Raw genomic sequence first — 18,546 nt, 5'->3', positions numbered from 1 at the left:
TGACCTGAAGGCTGTATCCAGGCTGCTGGGGGGCTCCAGAGATCCCTGTGAAGTGCAGTGTTCATTACAAAGCAGTGAAGCTGATCTGAAGCAGGACTGGACCAGGTTTTGACAGGACAGACCCCACCTTCAGTATGGAAAGACCTAATAGCTCCAATCTACAGCTACCAGTCCCAGGCAAAATTGGCTGTAAAAGAGGTCTCTAAAAGGTGGAACAATATCATATCTGGGCAAACACCTGAGAGATGCTACATGTGGTGTCCCTGGTGCCACTGGCAGCTGGACTGCAAAGATGGCATCTCTCACTGCCCCACCAGCAAGACTACGACCCTTTGTTGTGAGAACAGCTGATGAGTCACCCTCCCAGTGTGGACTGCAGTCTGGATGTTCCCTGAAGCTGAATCCCTCTGGGTGCACCTCTACTAGATAGGACTGACCAGCTTCAGGGGGCTTCTGTCTGGTGCTCTGCCACAAGCACCCAACAGACACTCAGCTCCGGCCGCATTTCTTAAACAAAACATGGAGGTCTTCTTGGGCCCCTTTGTAACTGGGTTTCAATAGCGTAATAAAAGTAAGGAAGTTCACGCTTTGGGTTAAATGTACTTCGCTGTGGCACTCCTCCTTTTACTCAACTACTGATCCTGCTAGATTAGCCTCGGTTCCAACTATACGAAGAGCGAGAAGCGGAGGGCGCTCATTCGGCTACAATGTGGCCAAGCTAAGGGACTCCCTTCCAACACCATGTGGCTCATGGACAATGAACTGCTGTTTCGGAAACCTAAAAACCTGCCTGTTTGCCAACTAAAATTTTCCCTTAAACCCGTTGAGCGTAGTGGAGTAATCTGTGTGGCGTTGTTAGCGCTGGGATGCCCAAGGGTAGCCATGCCCTCTATAAATGTGCATTGAATAGAATTAGTGAATCAACAAGAGATGTATCTCCTGATAAGAGCTTCTAAAGGCTGGCTCCACCAAACTCCTGAATATCTTACATCCAGGATTTACACGGAGCCCGTGAATATCCCACAATACTACCCCACTCCCGTGGGTGACCCATGCTGATCAGGTCCCCAGCATCGAAAACTCTCTCCGACTGGAGCAGTGCTACCCAAACTTTTAAGAACCATTATCCAATTTATAGCACGACAAACATTTGCGGCCCACAGAGTTTTAATGGACATGGGGAGTGCAATGTTTTAAGGTAGATAAAATATGATGTGGTGGCTCAGTGCCGTTTACAGAGCGCACACTTTCTGTTTAAATGGCCATTACATTTGCACAGAGATGCACTTGTATTGATAAAACTATACTGCACACAAATGAAAATGGGTTTCAGTGAATAATTATCATTTTTACATCAACAAGTAAAGTGTTTTGATTTGTTTTGATCGTATTAAAATCTCAGTTTCCATCACAATTACAAAAAATGTGCTTCATTATTGCTTTTAACTGCTGAACGTGTACAGTTCATTTATAGGTATTTATGTTTTGTGTGTTACAAAAAATGACATCCTACAGCCTTTACCTGCCCCGCAGCAAGATTGTCACAAAATTCACTTTATTTTTCTACCTCTGACAGGAAAGCGAGGAAATCTGTAAACACCAATCCCCATGTTAAAATAGCATTGGCAATCCAACAAGTCTGGCCTTTTCCTATTGAAAGGGCATTGACTTAGTATTTTAGATATGTGGTTGATCCGGTCAGTAATCTATTCACCCATCTTTGTGCTCAATCTTCAAGACATTTATAAACGCTTTGAGGCTGATTACGAGTACAATAGTCCCAAGACTGCCATACCGTCGGTGCGACTGCCACCTCCTCAGCAGTTTGTCACAAGACCGCCGCCACCGCCAGGATCTTGGACCCTGCAGCAGCGGAGTTGGGGAAAGCAGCAGGACATGGAGGTGGTGTCAATACCGGCGCCGTCATGCTGATTGCGACCTGCCTTCCCACTGGCCTTTTTATGGCCAGGACCCCGCCATGAAAATGTTGGCAGAAAGTCAGGGAAGGAGCCGCCAAACAAGGCCCCAGGGCGATCCCATTGGGGACTGCACATGTTGTGCCCCCCTGTGTTTGCACTGTTGTGCGTGCGCTGTGCACATGGTGCATAGTACACAGTGCGCCCGACGTGCAAGTGGCGCTGCATTGCGGCAGCATGTGATACAGGCTCTTTTATGAGCCAAAGCATGCCGCTCCTGCCGTGGCACTGCCACCGCAACACCACCAGCCCAGTGGTAAGGTTGGACCGCCAAACTCATAATCAGGGCCTTTGGCTCATTATTTCATTTGTACGTCCACAAAAACAATCCATAGTCTTTGAACCTCACAGTCAGCTCTCTACAGCGGAACTTTGAAAATGCCATCTTGTAGGGAGCTTTTAATCCTGTGCAGGAACCTTCAAACATGCAGTGAGCAAGGCTTGAGTGGAAGAAATCCAGTCTTCATATAAGCTAAACCTCATCGCCACGGTCTGAGCTGCAGATAAGGTGCGAACATAGGCTGCTGTTATGGAAGCCACGGCGATGACTGGCAAAGCTGGCAGACAGGAGCTGCCCAGGAGGTACCCAGGCAGGAATGAACAAAACCTCAATATACCCGTGCATGAACGCAACGCACAGAATGGACCAGGAATTATTTTGAAATGTAGGCCCATTTTGTACAAGGCCCTTTTAAAATAGGGCTGTAGCAAAATGTAAATAACTAGAATTCTGCTAAAAGTCGACATGTGCCTGGTTTAGGTAACTGTGTTCCGGCACACAGGAGCTCTGTTCACCACAGAGGCAAAGGTCTCGTATTAATACCGGCAAGGATATGGCTGCCGGTTATTTTCTTTAGCACAACCTGCATCGAGAGGCTGCATTGCACCACAGATTTCATTTATTCATGCCTGAATTAACTTGCAATACCACTAAATCCTCGTGTAAGGAACTCCTCATTGGGAAACACATCCAGGACACATGTACTGTGAATAGGAGGGATTATTTCTGGAAACAAGATATGTGCAGTCTTAACTGTGTGTTTAACATTGGACCCTATTGAATCCCATTCGGGACGGAAATACAAACGGATTTAAGGATCTTCACGTATTGATTATAGCCCTGAAGAAGGTGCTGCGCACAACCGTATGCACGACGAAACGTGTTTGCTAAGGCTGTTGTGAATAAACTGAAGAGCATGTTCCAGCAAAGACTCAAGCTTTTGTCACATTATTATTGAAATAATTGATAAACTGTTAGCGTGTGCAGGGGACTGTTGTATAGTTTCAAATGCAATGGAAGAAGTAATAGCAATGCAACGAAATAGACACAAAAAAATAAGAAAGGTAACAATATAAGAATTGAATAAAATAATTAACTACATTCATAAGCATATGAAGTAGGGTCATCAACCCTGTTTGGGGGTGCAGTAGGCGCTCTAGAGTATGACGCACGGAGGGAGGAATCTGCAGCTGCTTACCAGTAACTGAGCACAGTCCGCAGTGGTCGCAGAGAAACACGGGAAAATGCATAATGTTGTTGAGATTTGTTTTCTACTGATTGTACGAATAACATTCATTTTTACATCAAAAAATCTGCTGAACTCCACCAGTTTTTAAATCTTAAAGTATTAGGGAGCGGTTTTCATGAATATTGCATACTACTGTACTGGTGTTAGAATGAACCAGCCCATTGGCACTCTGTGTTTGATAATCAGCCGGCGGACAGAGTGACAAACGGCTCACCTGGAAGGGCTACTCTTGTGCCGGGAGGAGGAGCGCACAGCCTCCCATCAGGGACTTCTGCAGCCCTCTGAGGCTCCTTGCAAGGACTTAGAGCAACTACCAGGTGTCACTGCCGCCTGTCACACTTACAGCTACCACTGGGCCTCATTGCCACCTGTCACACTTACAGCTACAACTGGGCCTCATTGCCACCTGACACACTTACAGCTACCACCGGGCCTCACTGCCACCTGCCACACTTACAGACACCACCGGGCCTAACTGCCACCTTCCACGCTTACACCCACCACTGGGGCTCACTGCCACCTGCCACACTTACAGCTACCACTGGGCCTCACTGCCAGCTGCCACACTTACAGCTACCACCGGGCCTCACTGCCACCTGCCACACTTACTGCCACTGCCAGGCCTCACTGCCACCTGCCACACCTACAGACACCACAGGGCGTCACTGCCAGCTGCCACACTTACAGCTACCATCGGGTCTCACTGCCGCCTGCCACACTTACAGCTACCACCGGGCCTCACAGCCACCTGCCAAACTTACAGCCACCACCAGGGCTCACAGACACCTGCCACACTTACAGCTACCACTGGGCCTCTCTGCCACCTGCCACACTTGCAGCTATCACCGGGCCTCACTGCCACCCTTACAGACACCACCGAGCCTCACTGCCACCTGCCACATTTACACCCACTACCGGGCCTCACTGCCACCTGCCACACTTACAGCTACCACTGGGCCTCACTGCCAGCTGCCACACTTACAGCTACCACCGGGCCTCACTGCCACCTGCCACACTTACTGCCACTGCCAGGCCTCACTGCCGCCTGCCACACCTACAGACACCACAGGGCGTCACTGCCACCTGCCACACTTACAGCTACCACTGGGCCTCACTGCCAGCTGCCACACTTACAGCTACCACCGGGTCTCACTGCCAGCTGCCACACTTACAGCTACCACCGGGTCTCACTGCCGCCTGCCACACTTACAGCTACCACCGGGCCTCACAGCCACCTGCCAAACTTACAGCAACCACCGGGCCTCACAACCACCTGCCACACTTAGAGCTCACCAGGCCTCACTGCCACCTGCCACACTTACAGCTACCACTGGGCCTCACTGCCACCTGCCACACTTACAGCCACCACCGGGCCTCACAACCACCTGCCACAGTTAGAGCTCACCAGGCCTCACTGCCACCTGCCACACTTACAGCTACCACCGGGCCTCACTAATGCCTGCCACACTTACAGCCACCGCCAGGCCTCACTAATGCCTGCCACACTTACAGCCACCGCCAGGCCTCACTAATGCCTGCCACACTTACAGCCACCGCCAGGCCTGACTAATGCCTGCCACACTTAAAGCTACCACCGGGCGTCACTGCCGCCTGCCACACTTACAGCTACCACCGGGCCTCACTGCCACCTGCCACACTTACAGCCAACACCAGGCCTCACTGCCACCTGCCACACTTACAGACACCACCAGGCCTCACTGCCACCTGCCACACTTACACCCACCGCCAGGCCACACTAATGCCTGCCACACTTACAGCCCCCGCCAGGCCTCACTAATGCCTGCCACACTTACAGCCACCGCCAGGCCTCACTAATGCCTGCCACACTTAAAGCTACCACTGGGCCTCACTGCCGCCTGCCACACTTACAGCCACCACGGGCCTCACTCCTGCTGCCACATTTACAGCCACTACAAGTCCTCACTGCCGCCTGACACACTTACAGCTACCACCGGGGCTTACTGCTGCCTGACACACTTACAGCCACCACTGGGCCTCACTGCCACGTGCCACACTTACAGCAACCACCAGGCCTCACTGCCACCTGCCACACTTACAGCCACCACAGGTCTCACTGCTGCGTGCCACATTTACAGCCACCACCAGGCCTCACTGCCACCTGCCACACTTACAGCCACCACGGGTCTCACTGCCGCGTGCCACATTTACAGCCACCACTTGGCCTCACTGCCACCCTTACAGCCACCACTAGGCCTCACTGCCGCCTGCCACGCTAACAGTCACCACCAGGCTTCAATGCTGCTTGCCACACTTACAGCCACCTTCAGGCTTCAATGCCGCCCGCCACACTTACAGCCACCACTAGGCTTTAATGCTGTCTGCCACACTTGAAGCTACCACCAGGCCTCACTGTTGCCTGCTGCACTTACAGCCAGTTAGGCCTAACAACCGCCTGCCACACTTCCAGCTAGTACCAGGCTTCACTGCCGTATGCCACACTTACAGTGACCTCCAGGCCTTACTGCCGCCTGCCACACTTACAGTCTCCACCAGGCCTCTTGGCTGCCTTCACACTCACAGCCATTACCAGGATTCACTGCTGCCTGCTACACTTGCAGTCACTACCAAACCTCACTGCGGCCTGCCACAGCCACCACCAGGACTTTGCTGCCTGCCGCAGCTACCATCAGGGCTCACAGCCGCCTGCCACTTTTATAGCCACCACCAGGCCTCACAGCTGCTTGCCACAGACACCATGGCATCACGACATCAGCGGTGGCTCCCATTCAGTCTCCGACTTATTGAGCTTCCCGAGGCTCATCCCTCTCTCTAACACCCACAGACTTCGTCTTTGGAACCCTTTCATTTTCACTTTCACTGTCTTCTGCAGTGATATCATTACCTACCCCATCATCTCCATGTAGATGATGCCCCAATCCTTTTTTTCATTTTCCAACACTCCCCTTCAACATCCAGTCTTGCATGTCAGACTATCTTGCCACAGTCACTGAACGACACCATGTTCCCTAAAACACTGAACCCCCCTACTCCCTACTGCCCCTACACCCAGCACTCTAATGCATTTTCGCTTGCTCCTGACTCTGTGGCTCCATCCCCAATGGTAGAAAGCTCAGTGCCCTGAGCTGGATTCATTCATGAGCATAACAGCAACCTACGCTAGGAACCAGGAGGTAGACCTTATACAGGAAAAGAACAAAGGGTGATGAGGTACAGGAATGAGGAGTTAGGACCTACATAGGAGAAGAACGAAGGGCGATGAGGTACAGGAACCAGGAGTTAGGACCAACATAGGAGAAGGACAAATGGTGATGAGGTACAGGATCCAGGAGTAAGGACCTACATAGTGTGAGAAAGTGCCATCTTTCTTGCATGGTATGCCCCTACGTTTTGCTGAATTGCTGATGTATTTTGACTGAGTGTGCCCTGGGCTCCTGCCAATCAGGTACCCAGGGCCTGTGTTCCTTCCCTAAAACTGCATTAAAGCCTAAAACCCAATTGGCATCTCTGGCCACATGTAAGCCCCTGGTAAATGGTACCATAGGTACCCAGGGCACTGTGACCAGAGAAGACCCCTAAGGGCTGCAGCACTTATTGTGCCACCCTTAGAGACCCTGTACCCTGACACACACACACTGCCTTTGCAGGCTGAGTGCCTGGGTGCAGCACAAAACAAAGAGACGACATGGCACACATCCCTGTGTGTCATGCCCACAACCCACTGGCCTGGCATACGTCAGTCATCCCTCTATCTGGGTGCCCTATGCCAGTGGTGAGGGTACAGGTGCAGGAGCCCTGTACCCCTACAGTGCCCAGGTCCATTCCTGGGCCCTGTAAGTGCAGTGCTGCCATTTAGCGTATATGGTGTTGGGAGGTTGTCATTATGAACTGCACAGCAACATAATGGCTGCACTGAAAACTGGGAAGTTTGGTATCAAACTTCTCAGCACATTAAACCCACACTGATGCCAGTGTGGGATTTAATGTAAAATGCACGACAGAGGGTATCTTAGAGATGCCCCCTGAAACTCGACCAACTCCCAGAGACCCGACTGAGTGGCTGCGCAGGCTGCCACCACCATACATGTTTCTGGACCCCTGGGTCGAGAGCTTGCTGCTCTCGGGGGCTTGAAACAATGCACATCCTGGGACGAGGTGCCAAGCCTCCTCCCCCAGGATGGGCAGGGTTCACAAAGGAGAAGCTTCAAAGGCATGCCGCCTTTGTCAGCTTCTCCAGGCCACTTGCTCTACTCAGCAACTGGTCCCCACTGGTTCTACCCCCCCACTTTGGGTGGGAGTCCCGGCGGGAAAAACAAAGTGAGGAAGAGAGGTGTGCCCACCTCTGCCAACTCCACCCCTAAGGTGGGGGAGGCGAGGTGAAGCACAACCTTGCGTCCCCGCCATCTTGAGGATGGGGGGACCCAGCCATCCAGGGACAGTCTCCGGCCCCCCTCCCACTGGAGAGTGGCAGGATAGGGAGTGGACCCACACCAGGTAACGGACCCATTGGTCCCTGCTCTTTACCTACCTGTAACACCTCTAAATTTAGTATTTGGGGGGACCCTGAACCTTCCTTCCTCAGATCCAGCAACCACAAGAAAAGAAGAAGGATGAGAAGCTGTGCAGAGCTAACAAGAGGACGACACCCACTGACTTGGCCCCAGTCCTACAGGCCTGTCTACTCTCGAACCTGCTCCTGCAAAATCCCGGCGTGTCCAGCAGCCAGCAACCTCAAAAACCCCGGAGGACCTGCCTGCATTCACTCTCCAAGCTGTTTCTCCCGTGATAACTGGCCGTGTTTGAACTGCAGCTTCTGGTGCCAGCCAGAAACCGCGAATCCAGCACACTCTGCACCCGCCGAGCCCAGCCTGTGTTTGAGTGAACAAGCACTACGAGGAGGTCCCCCCGGCGATCCTGAACCGAGATCCGGAGACCCCCTGACCTGCCTCAAGCCTCTAGACGGCGTTTGCAGCCTCAATCCAGGAGACCCCCCTACCGCGACCAGAGCGGATAAGAAAATCCGACATCTAAAGGCATCCCTGCAACCGAAGCCCCACGGCCTTGTGTGCCCAACCCAGTGGTGCCTGACCATCCCTCTACATCCCAACTTACCCCTCAAAGTGATGGTCACTCCTGGAAGATCTTCGTCCCCGAGCCTGCAGTGTTTCTTTGTCCCGGAGAATCTCCATTGACTTCAACAGGGCACCCGACCTCAAAACTGCACCCGGCTGCCCTAGCGCCGCTGAGGGTGTCCCTTTGGTGCTAACTTGGTCCCCAACGTGCCCTGTGCTTAACCCTAGGATCTTTGCTCCCACAACCGTGTGGCCTGCTTACCAGAAGCCACCAACCGGAGTCCCCCTATCCCCCATGGGATAACATTGTGTCTCAACACTCTGCACCCGGCCGCCCGAGTGCCGCTGAAGGTGCAACAACAGTGCATCACTGATCCTGGGAGACCCCAGAGTCTAACCCCAGAACCCTAACTCAAAAGACCCATTACTTACCTTGAAACCGATAACTAATTTTTCCTCATCGGTTAACAATGGTGATTCTATGTGAAAAAGTTTCCAAGTGTCAACTTTTGAAATACAATAATATTCCTTAATAATCATATCTTTAACCAAACGCATTTACTCACCTGTATTCAGGAAATGTCCCAGGGCTGAATCTAGGATCCAGTGCTGTGGTTGGAAAAGTAATCTCAAAAGTAATTAACTGCATACTTAAAAAGCCCATTCATTTGAATGTACTATACCTGCAATGTGTTGCAATCTGCTTTCTTAAACCTGTAATAAAAACCAGTACCAGTTATACTGCTATTCTAAACTGTGTTCAAACAAGTCAATTACTACTGCAAAGTATTTATATGCTTACCTGTGCCAGGCTTGCTTGGTTCTAGAAATAAAACAACAGTATATGTTTTTTATACAAAACAAATGGCCTAAAGTTCAGTTCTTGCGTGTGTGAGACCATTTGCTGACTGAGTGTGTACATCAAATGCTTTACACTGTCCTCTGATACTGCCTTACTGCTTGACCAAGCTACCACTTTAGAGAGTAAGGTTATATCTAACTTTAACCTCTGCCAAACCTCTGGAGACCCTTGGCCTCTATACACACTGAGCCAATTTCTTACACACAGGAGAAGAAAGAAGGACGAAAAGGTACAGGAACAGGGATTTAGGACCTGCACAGGAGAAGAACAAAGGGCAGGGAGGTACAGGATCCAGGAGTTATAACCACAAAGGAGAAGAACAAAGGGTGGGGAGGTACATGAACAAGGAGTTAGGACAGTCAAAGGAGAAGGAAAAAGGACAAAGAGGTATAGAAACTAGGAGTTAGAACCTGCACAGGAAAGAACTAAGGTCGGGGAGGTACATGAGCTAGGAGTTAGGACCTAGAAATGAGAAGAACGAAAGGCAGGGAGGTACAGGATTCAGGAGTTATGACCACTAAGGAGAAGAATAAAGGGCGTAGGGTACAGGATACAGGGGTTAGGTCCAGTATATGAGACAAACGAAGGGTGGGGAGATTGAGGAACCAGGAGTTAGGACATACATAGAAGAAGAACGAAGGGCACGGAGACACAGAAACCAGGAGTTAGGACGTATATATGAGAAGAAGGAATGACGGGGAGGTACAGGAACCAGGATTTAGGACCAACATAGAAGAAGGACGAATGATGAAGAGGTACAGGAGCCAGGATGTGAGAAGTTGGCCTGGGATATGTTGTCCACTAGTTATAGTGGGAACCCTGTACGAGTCCAAACAACCCCTTATTGGTTATAGGTTTAAAGACAACCTCTATTGAAAGCTATCCTAGTGGTAGCTATGGAGAGCAGAACTTCAGGCTAAGTCTTGAAGGAATGTAAAGCAGCTTGTTTTACCAGTCTATAATCTCTTGAGTGCCTAAATGAAAGATAAACACACCAGGTATATATATAAAATATATGTATTTATTTCTAAACACACCCTCCTAGACTCTTTATGAGGCTAGAGGTCTAAACACATAAGTTACACTTATCACAGTAATAAGCACAAATACACGTCAGGCCCTAGGGGCGAGACAAACCATATACTAAAATAGTGGTATAAGAACCACCCAAGGTAGTGACACAGGGGACCCACGGGGGCCGTGTGCAGTGTGTGAACACAGCCGCGAGCTCCCGTTAGCTTCTATGGGGAAAATCACGGTTAGATTTTTTAAAGATTAGGGACACTTAGAATTGAGTCAGGATCAAACCCTTTTGGACTTAGGAAGTTATAGGGTCAACACCCACGGCAGCACCGAAGTACTCGTGTTACCACACCCAGGGAAGCCGGGTGCATAGGTGTCTTTTGGTGTCAGGTCGCGTCGTCGATTTCAATGGGAGCTGGCGAAGAAGTGCTGCTGCGGTGAAGATGAGAAGTGTCCGAAGAGATCCAAGCCTGGATCGAAGATGAGAAGAACCTCAAAGCAGAGGGGACAGAGTCTGGGTCACTAGCCAGTGACCAGGGAGGCGATAGGCAGATGCCCACCGATGTTGGGTGATTTCAGGTGAAGAAAGTGAAGCTTGACTCTTCAGCCACAAGGACCAGGAGGCGTTGAGGACGACCACGAGCTGGATTCGAGCTGTCCCACGAAGGATGTCGAGTGCTGCAGTGTCGGTGTCCGGATTGGACACAACAAGCCTTAGCAACAGCAACCCACACAGAAAGGAGAAAGATGCTTCGGTGCAGACCAGCAAGGTCTGAGGAACTCACCACCTGGTAGGGAGTCAGGGCACGTCTGGAGCAACCAGGGAAGCCCAAGGAAATTCAAAGTTACCCCCTCAGGGACCCACCAGTCGACGGACCAGGGATCGCGAAGGGACCTCGAGACGAAACACAAAATGGCGGCCCACGGGTCACTCGGGGTGACTAGGCCGACAACCTTCAGTGGATTATGTGCTCGAGGTGGGGGCTAAAAGTCAGCCAACGCACGACTTAAGGAGACGTCGAGAAGTCAATGCACTTGCAAAAGTGCACGGTGACCAGGAGTTCCGGTTCCACACTACTCACGAGGGCTGCGGGTCTTAGCTTTGCTGGGGACTCGGGTCAGCCTGTGAGATGTCTGGAAATCCTCTTCCTGGGCTGCAAATACTTCGGAGTCCAGCGGGAGCTTCGGAAATGCATACCAGCATATTGCTTTGTTGGTGCCTGCCAAGCAGGGGAGTCCCTCCTTGACCCCAAGGGAGATTTCTTCAGTCCTCTAGTCTTGAGTAGAGCGTCGAAGTTCCAGGATTCAGCTTCAGATTTTTGTCCAGGGATATCTAAAGTTCTGGTTACAGAGGTTCCTTACTTATACCTAAGGAAGGGGTTGGACTAGCTCTGGGGACCCACCTATGGGAGGGTTTAGAAAGAAGGGTGGCTACACCTGTTTCCTTTGTCCAGTTTTGCGCCAGAGCAGGGGCAGGAAGCCCCTGTACCGGTTTGAGCTGGGCTATGCACAGGGACACCAAATGTGCCCCCAGTGCAGAACTTCAAAGCACTCGGAGTGCTCCCACCCAGCCCTAATACAGATAAGCCTGTCTGGGAGGTGGTTACACCTCCGTGTGAAAGGAAAACTATTGTCCAACCCTCCCCTGCCAGAGTTACGGTCAGCAGCAGGAGGCCAGACCCGTGTCTGTGGCTGCAGGATCCATTTTGTGATGCCAGGGCTCTATTAAGTTTCTACTGGGTATACTACCAGTGGGTACATGTTTCTCCCACTAGAAGGGTGGAATTCTACCCCTGCCGCCAAAACTGGCGGGGGGTAGGATTCCAAAGTGTTTGACACCAAACGCGACATGTTTCCGTGCAGCCATCCCAAAGTTAGCATTTACAGCGAGGTTATAATGCACTTAAGAGTATATGGTTAGGCTGCACTACAAACAGCATCAGAGAACGGACTCCGAACGCTGCAGAGGGGCTCTGCTCATGCAGGGGTACCCTCTTACATAAGAACCAAGCACTCTGCCTTCAGGATTGATAAGGCCTGCCATAGGAGTGACATAGGTTTATATGTGTGTATATATGTAGTGATACAGGTAACCTATATCACAGTAAGGGGTGCATGCACCACCTTACCCAGGCTGCAGTAGCAGACCTGTGGTGTAGCTGTCCAGGGGTGGCATAATACATGCTTCAGCCCCTGGTAGGCCTCTGGGGTACCTGTGCCCTGGGTACATAGTGTACCATATACTAGGGACTCACAAGGGTACCTCGGGATCCAATCTGTGGTGTACCTAGAGTACATGCAATCAATTTAGAGAGGAAGCAGCTAGGCTGGGGCCCTGAATAGCAGGGTCCCAGCCAGACTAAAGTAGAAAAACAGTGAAACACCAGCAAAAAGTGGGGGTAAACATGTGAAGCAGATCCTACTCTCCTACACAGGAGTTAGGACCTACATAGGAGAAGAACAAAGGGTGGGGGGGTACAGGAACCAGGATTTAGAACCGACATAGAAGACCGAAGGGAGATGAGGTATAGGAACCAGGAGTTAGGCTGGACACAGGAGAAGATTGAAGGGAGGAGAGGTACTGGAACCAAGAGCTAGGACCTACGTAGAAGAAGAACAGATGAGGAGGTACAGGAACCAGGAATTAGGACCTTCTTAGGAGAAAAATGTAAGGCGGGATGGTAATGGAGACAGGGGTTAAGACCTACATAGGAGAAGAACGTGGGGCAAGGATGAATTGGAACCAGGAGTTAGGCCCTATATATGTGAATAACAAAGGGAGGGAGGTAAAGCAACCAAGGGTTAGGGCCTGCATTGGAGAAGAATGAAGGATGGGGAGGTATGGGAATAAGTAGTGAGGACCTGTAAAAGAGAAGAACGAAGGGCGGGACGTATGGGAACCAGGAGTTAAAACCTACATAAGAGAAGAACGAAGGGCGGGGAGCTACAGGAACCAGGAGTTAGGACGTACATAGAAGAAGAACAAAGGGTACAGAGGTAAAGGAACAAGTATTTAGGACCTATATAGGATAAGAACGAAAGGCAGGGAGGAATAGGAACCAGGATTTGGGTCCTACAGAGGATAAGAAAGAAGGGCATGGATGTACAGGAGCCAGTATTTAGCACCCACATAGAAAAAGAAGGACGGGCAGGGAGGTAGAGAAAACAGGAGTTAGGACCTACATAGGGGAAGAACGAAGGGCGGTGAGCTACAGCAACCAGGAGTTAGACCCTACCTAGGAAAAGAACGAAAAGCAGGGAATGAGAGAAAACAGGAGTCAGGCCCTACCTAGGAGAAGAATGAAGGGGGATGATGTACAGGAATTAGGAGTTAGAACCGACATAGGAGAAGACTGAAGGGCGAAAAGGTACAGGAACAAGGAGTTGGGCTGAACATAGGAGAAGAAAGTAGGGTGGGAAGTTACTGGGGCCAGGAGTTAAGACCTACATAGGAGAAGAACGAAGGATGTGGAGAACAGGAGCAAGGATTTAGGACCCAAATAGCAGAAGAAAGAAGGGCGGGAGGCACAGGAACCATGAGTTAGGACCTAAATAGGAGAAAAGCGAAGGGCGGGTATGTACAGGAACCAGGAGAAATTACCTACATAGGAGAAGAAAGAAAGACAAAGAGGTACAGGAACAAGGAGTTAGGACCAACATAAGAGAGGACAGGGATGCACAGGAGCCAGGAGTTAGGACCTTCATAGGAGAATGAAGGGCAAAGAGGTACAGAAACCAGGAGTAGGGAGTTGCACAGGAGAAGAACGATGGGCAGGGAGGTAGAGAAGCTAGGAGTTAGGATCTAGACAGGAGAAGAACAAATGGCTGGGAGGTACAGGAGGCGGGAGTTAGGACCTATATATGAGAAGAACAATGGGCGGGAGGTACAGGATCCAGGAGTTAGGACCTATACATGATACTAATGATGGGTGGAAAGGTAGAAGAACCAGGAGTTAAGACCTACATAGGAGAAGAACGAAGAGCAGGGAGTCACAGAAATCAGGAGTTAGGATATAAATATAAGAAGGAAGGGTTGAGAGGTACAGGAACCAGGAGTTAGGACCTATATAGGAGAAGAAAGAAGGGCGGGTGGTATGTGAACCAGGGGTTTAGACCTACGTATGAGAAAAACGAAGGGCAGATAGGTACAGGAATCAGGAGTTAGGACTTACACGTGAGAAAAACAAACGGCGGAGAGGTATAGGAACCAGGAATTAGGAACAACATAGGTAAAAAACAGGGTGTAGAGATACAGGAACCATGAGTTAGGACCTATATATGAGAAGAACAATGGGCGGGAGATACAGGAGCCCGGGCCTTTATCGGTGAAAAACTTAGAGCCAGGACATATAGGAACCAGGAGCTTAGCCCTATTTAAATCAGGAGTTTGTTAAGCGCGACTACTCACCCGTAAGGGTCTCAAGGCGCTGGGGGGTGGGGGGGGTCACAGGTTCCAGTCCATCAAGGAGGGGGTCTGTCGAAGAGACAGGTTTCGAGGTTTCTTGCGAAGATGGGGAGCAATGTTATCTGTCTGAGGTGGAGCGGAAGGTCGTTCCAGGTTCTGTCCGCGTGGAAGGAGAAGGAGCGGCCTCCCGATCTGGTCTTTCTGGTGCAGGGGACCACGGTGTAGGAGAGCTGGGCTGATCGTAGGGTCCTTTGGGGTGCATGGAATTTGAGTCGGCTGTTCAGGTATGCTAGTCAGGTGCCGCAAAGGGCCTTGTGAGAGTGGGTTAGCATCTTGAAGGTGACTCTAGCTTCGATGGGGAGCCAGTGGCGTGTGCGCAGGTGCTGGGAGATGTGGCAGGTTGAGGACCAGTCTTGCGGCGGCGTTTTGGTTGTTCTGTAGCTTGCGGGTGAGGTTTTTGTTTATTCCGGCATAGAGTGTGTTGCCGTAGTCAAGCCTGCTGGTGACCAGGGCTTGAGTGACGGTCTTTCTCTGTTCGAGGGGGATCCATTTGAAGGTCTTACGTAGGAGGGTGCGAGGAATTGATCTGGCGGTCCATTTTGAGCTCTGAGTCCAGGATGATTCCCAGGTTGCGTGCGTGGTCCGTGGGGTTGGGCGGGCACCCGAGGACTGGGGGTCACCAGGTGTCGTTCCAGGCGTCGAGGTTTGGGCCCATGATGAGTACTTCCGTTTTGTTGGTGTTTAGTTGTAGGCAGCTGTTTTTTCATCCATTTGGCGACGGCTTCCATGCCTTCTCGAAAGTTGTGTCTGGCGGTGTTGGGTTCGTTGGATAGGGAGAGGAGGAGTTGGGTGTCGTCTGCTTATGACACAATGTTGAGTCCGTGGGTTCTGACGATGTGGGCAAGCGGAGCCATGTAGACGTTGAAGAGCGTAGGGCTGAGGGAGGAGCCCTGGGGGGACTAGGCAGGTGGTATGTGTAGGGTCTGAGAAGAAAGGGGGGAGTCTGACCCCCTGCGTTCTACTGGAGAGGAAGGAGTGGATCCAGTTGAGGGCCTTGTCTTGGATCCCTGCGTCATGGAGTCTGCGTATTAGGGTGCGGTGAGAGAGTGTGTCGAACGCCGCTGAGAGGTCGAGGAGGATGAGGGCTGCTGTTCCTTCTTTGTCCAGTAAGGTACGGATGTCGTCTGTTGCGGCGAGGAGGATTGGGAGGAGTCAAGGATGTTGTGCTCTTCGATGAATGTGGCAAGTTGGCTGTTGATGGCTTTCTCGATGACTTTCGCTGGGAATGGGAGCAGAGAAATGGGTCTGTAGTTGTTGAGGTCGGTGGGGTCCGCCAAGGGTTTCTTCAGGAGGGAGTTGCTCTCAGCGTGTTTTCAGTCGTCAGGGAACGAGGCCGTTGCCAGGGAGCGGTTGATGGTGTGGCAGAGCATGGGTGCGATGGTGTCAGCGGCTCTGTTGAAAATGTGGTTGGGGCAGGGGTCCGTGGGGGCCCCGGAGTGGATTGACTTCATTGTCTTTAGTGTGTCTTCGGTGGTGAGGGCTGTCCAGTTGCCGATCGCTGGCTTCAGGGTGTCGGGGGTGGTTGGTGAGGGTTCAGTGGGTTGGTTGTCTTCGTCGAAGTTGTCGTAGATGCTCTTGATTTTGTGGTGGAAAAAGGTGCTGTGTTTGTCGCAGAGATCTTGTGAGGGAGGGATGTCGGTGGACTCGCTGGTGAGTTGGGCGAACTCCTTGATGATGTTAAAGAGTTCTTTGCTGTTGTGTGCATGAGTGGAGATTCTGTCTTCAATCGCTTTTTACTTCGTTTTTCTGATGAGTTGGTGGTGGGCGTTGGTGGCAGCTCTGAAGTTGTTGTGGGCTTCTGTGGATCTGGTGTTCCTCCAGGCCTTTGAGGCTGCGGCAAGTGCGTCTGGACTCTCGAAGTTCAGTGGTGAACCATCTAGCTTTCTTGCCGTATGTGTTGTTGTTTTTCTTGAGGGGGGCTATGGTGTTGTCGCTGCCGGAGATCCATCTGTGCAGGGTTCAGGCTGCGGTGTTGGGGTTGTCGTTTTCCGCGATGGTTGGGGTAGAGTTGCTGATTGATGAGGTTAGCTGGTCGTCGGTGATTCTGGTCCAGGTTCTTCGTGGGAGCAGGTGCTGGTGTCTGTGGATGGTGGGTGTTCTGAAGGTGAAGTGGACGCATCGATGGTCAGTCCATGGGAGTTCAGTGGGGTGGCTGAAGGTGATGGAGTTTCCTGTTGTGAAGAGGGGGTCGAGGGTGTGTCCTGCTGAGTGCGTGGGTTCCGTCACGATCTGGCGGAGTCCAATGTTGTGGAGGTTGTCCAGGAGGGATGTGGTGCTGGGGTCCAGTTGGTTGTCGAGATGGAAATTGAGGTCTCCCAGTAGGGTGTAGTTGGTGGACGCGATGGCATGCGGGGAGATGATGTCCGTGATGGAGTAGGCGAAAAGTCCGCAGGGTCCAGGGGGTCGGTAGATGAGGGTTCCTTGGAGTGTGGTGGTAGGGCTGGCCAGTATCTTGAAGTGAAGGTGTTCAATCAGGTCTGTGGGCTCATCGAGGAGGGTGCTCAGGCAGAGGGTGGATTTGTGGACGATAGCGATTCCTCCTCCCGGGAGGGTGGGACGGTCCTTCCTGGAGATCTTGTGTCCTTGGGGAATGGCGATGGCGATGTCCGGTCCTGAGGTGGTGTTGGTCCAGGTTTCAGTAAAGAACGCTACGTCCGAGGTGGTGCTGTCGAGGAGGTCCCAGATTTCGGTGGCGTGTTTGTTGAGGGATCGGACATTGAGGAGGATGCATTGCAGGGTCTTCGGTTTGGTTGTGTTCTTGCGGGCGGGTTGCGCTGGGTCCGTGGTCTTGGTGGTGCAGCAAGTGTGTTGACAGCAGTGACAGCTGAAGGGTCCGTGGGTGTCGGCTGGTGAGGCTAGCTTGTAGTTGTTGTTGCGGCCAAGGTTGGGAGCCGCCATTAAGTAGGGGTCGGGGAGGGTTGGACAGCTGGGAGGCGAGAGAGGGGAGGGGAGCTAGATTGGGCCGGTCGCACTGGTCGTGCTGCGGGGGGAGGGGCCGCAGGGGCAGCAGCGGCGGGAAAAAACGTGCTGAAAAAGGCAAAAGGAAAGAGGCAAAAAGAGAGAGAAAAGTGCAAATAAGGCAGCAAAAGTGCAAGAAAGAGTGGGGGAAAGACCGAGGACACAGAAGGAGAGTGAAAGGGGGAGATTGAGATGAGGGTAAAAAACAAGTGTAAAACGGAGGAAAGACACAAAAGGAGAGTGAAGGGGGGAGCTTGAAATGAAGTGAAAACAACAGAAAATGGTGGGAACCGCTGAATTGCTTCGCACGGGGACTTCAGATCCCAGACTTCCGTTTTTCGCACCAGGAGGCCCCGCCATTCACCCGCGCCCAGAGGCGCTAAAAGGCTGCTGAGGCAGGTGCGCGCCGGGCGGGCCCGTTTGAGCTCATTAGAGACCAGAGGAGGCCAGGCCCCCCCTCTAAACTCACCGGTTCACCAAGGTGACTCCACTACTGTTTGCTGCCCCTTTTTGGTATTATTTTACGGGCCATTTGCTGTTATTGTGCACAGTTATGCTGAATACTCGCGAGGGTAAGAGCAAGGGGAGAAATGCCCATATGGGTGGAAGTGTGGCTGGGACCCTGGACCACTTTATAACTAGGGCCAGTTCGGCCTTAGCC

General features: G+C 51.6%; 1 protein-coding gene across 1 annotated transcript in view; it reads right to left on the bottom strand.

Annotated features, from left to right (window-relative positions):
- The window catches only part of LOC146822549 (uncharacterized), a 249,153-nt gene that overhangs the window by 677 nt on the left and 229,930 nt on the right, over positions 1 to 18,546 (bottom strand). The gene's annotated exons all lie outside the window — the stretch shown is intronic.

Source organism: Triturus cristatus, chromosome 6, assembly GCF_964204655.1.
Source record: "Triturus cristatus chromosome 6, aTriCri1.1, whole genome shotgun sequence".
In the NCBI taxonomy this organism is placed as follows: Eukaryota; Metazoa; Chordata; class Amphibia; order Caudata; family Salamandridae; genus Triturus; species Triturus cristatus.
Note: the sequence above shows the minus strand (reverse complement) of the source record. Positions and strands in the feature narration are given on the sequence as shown.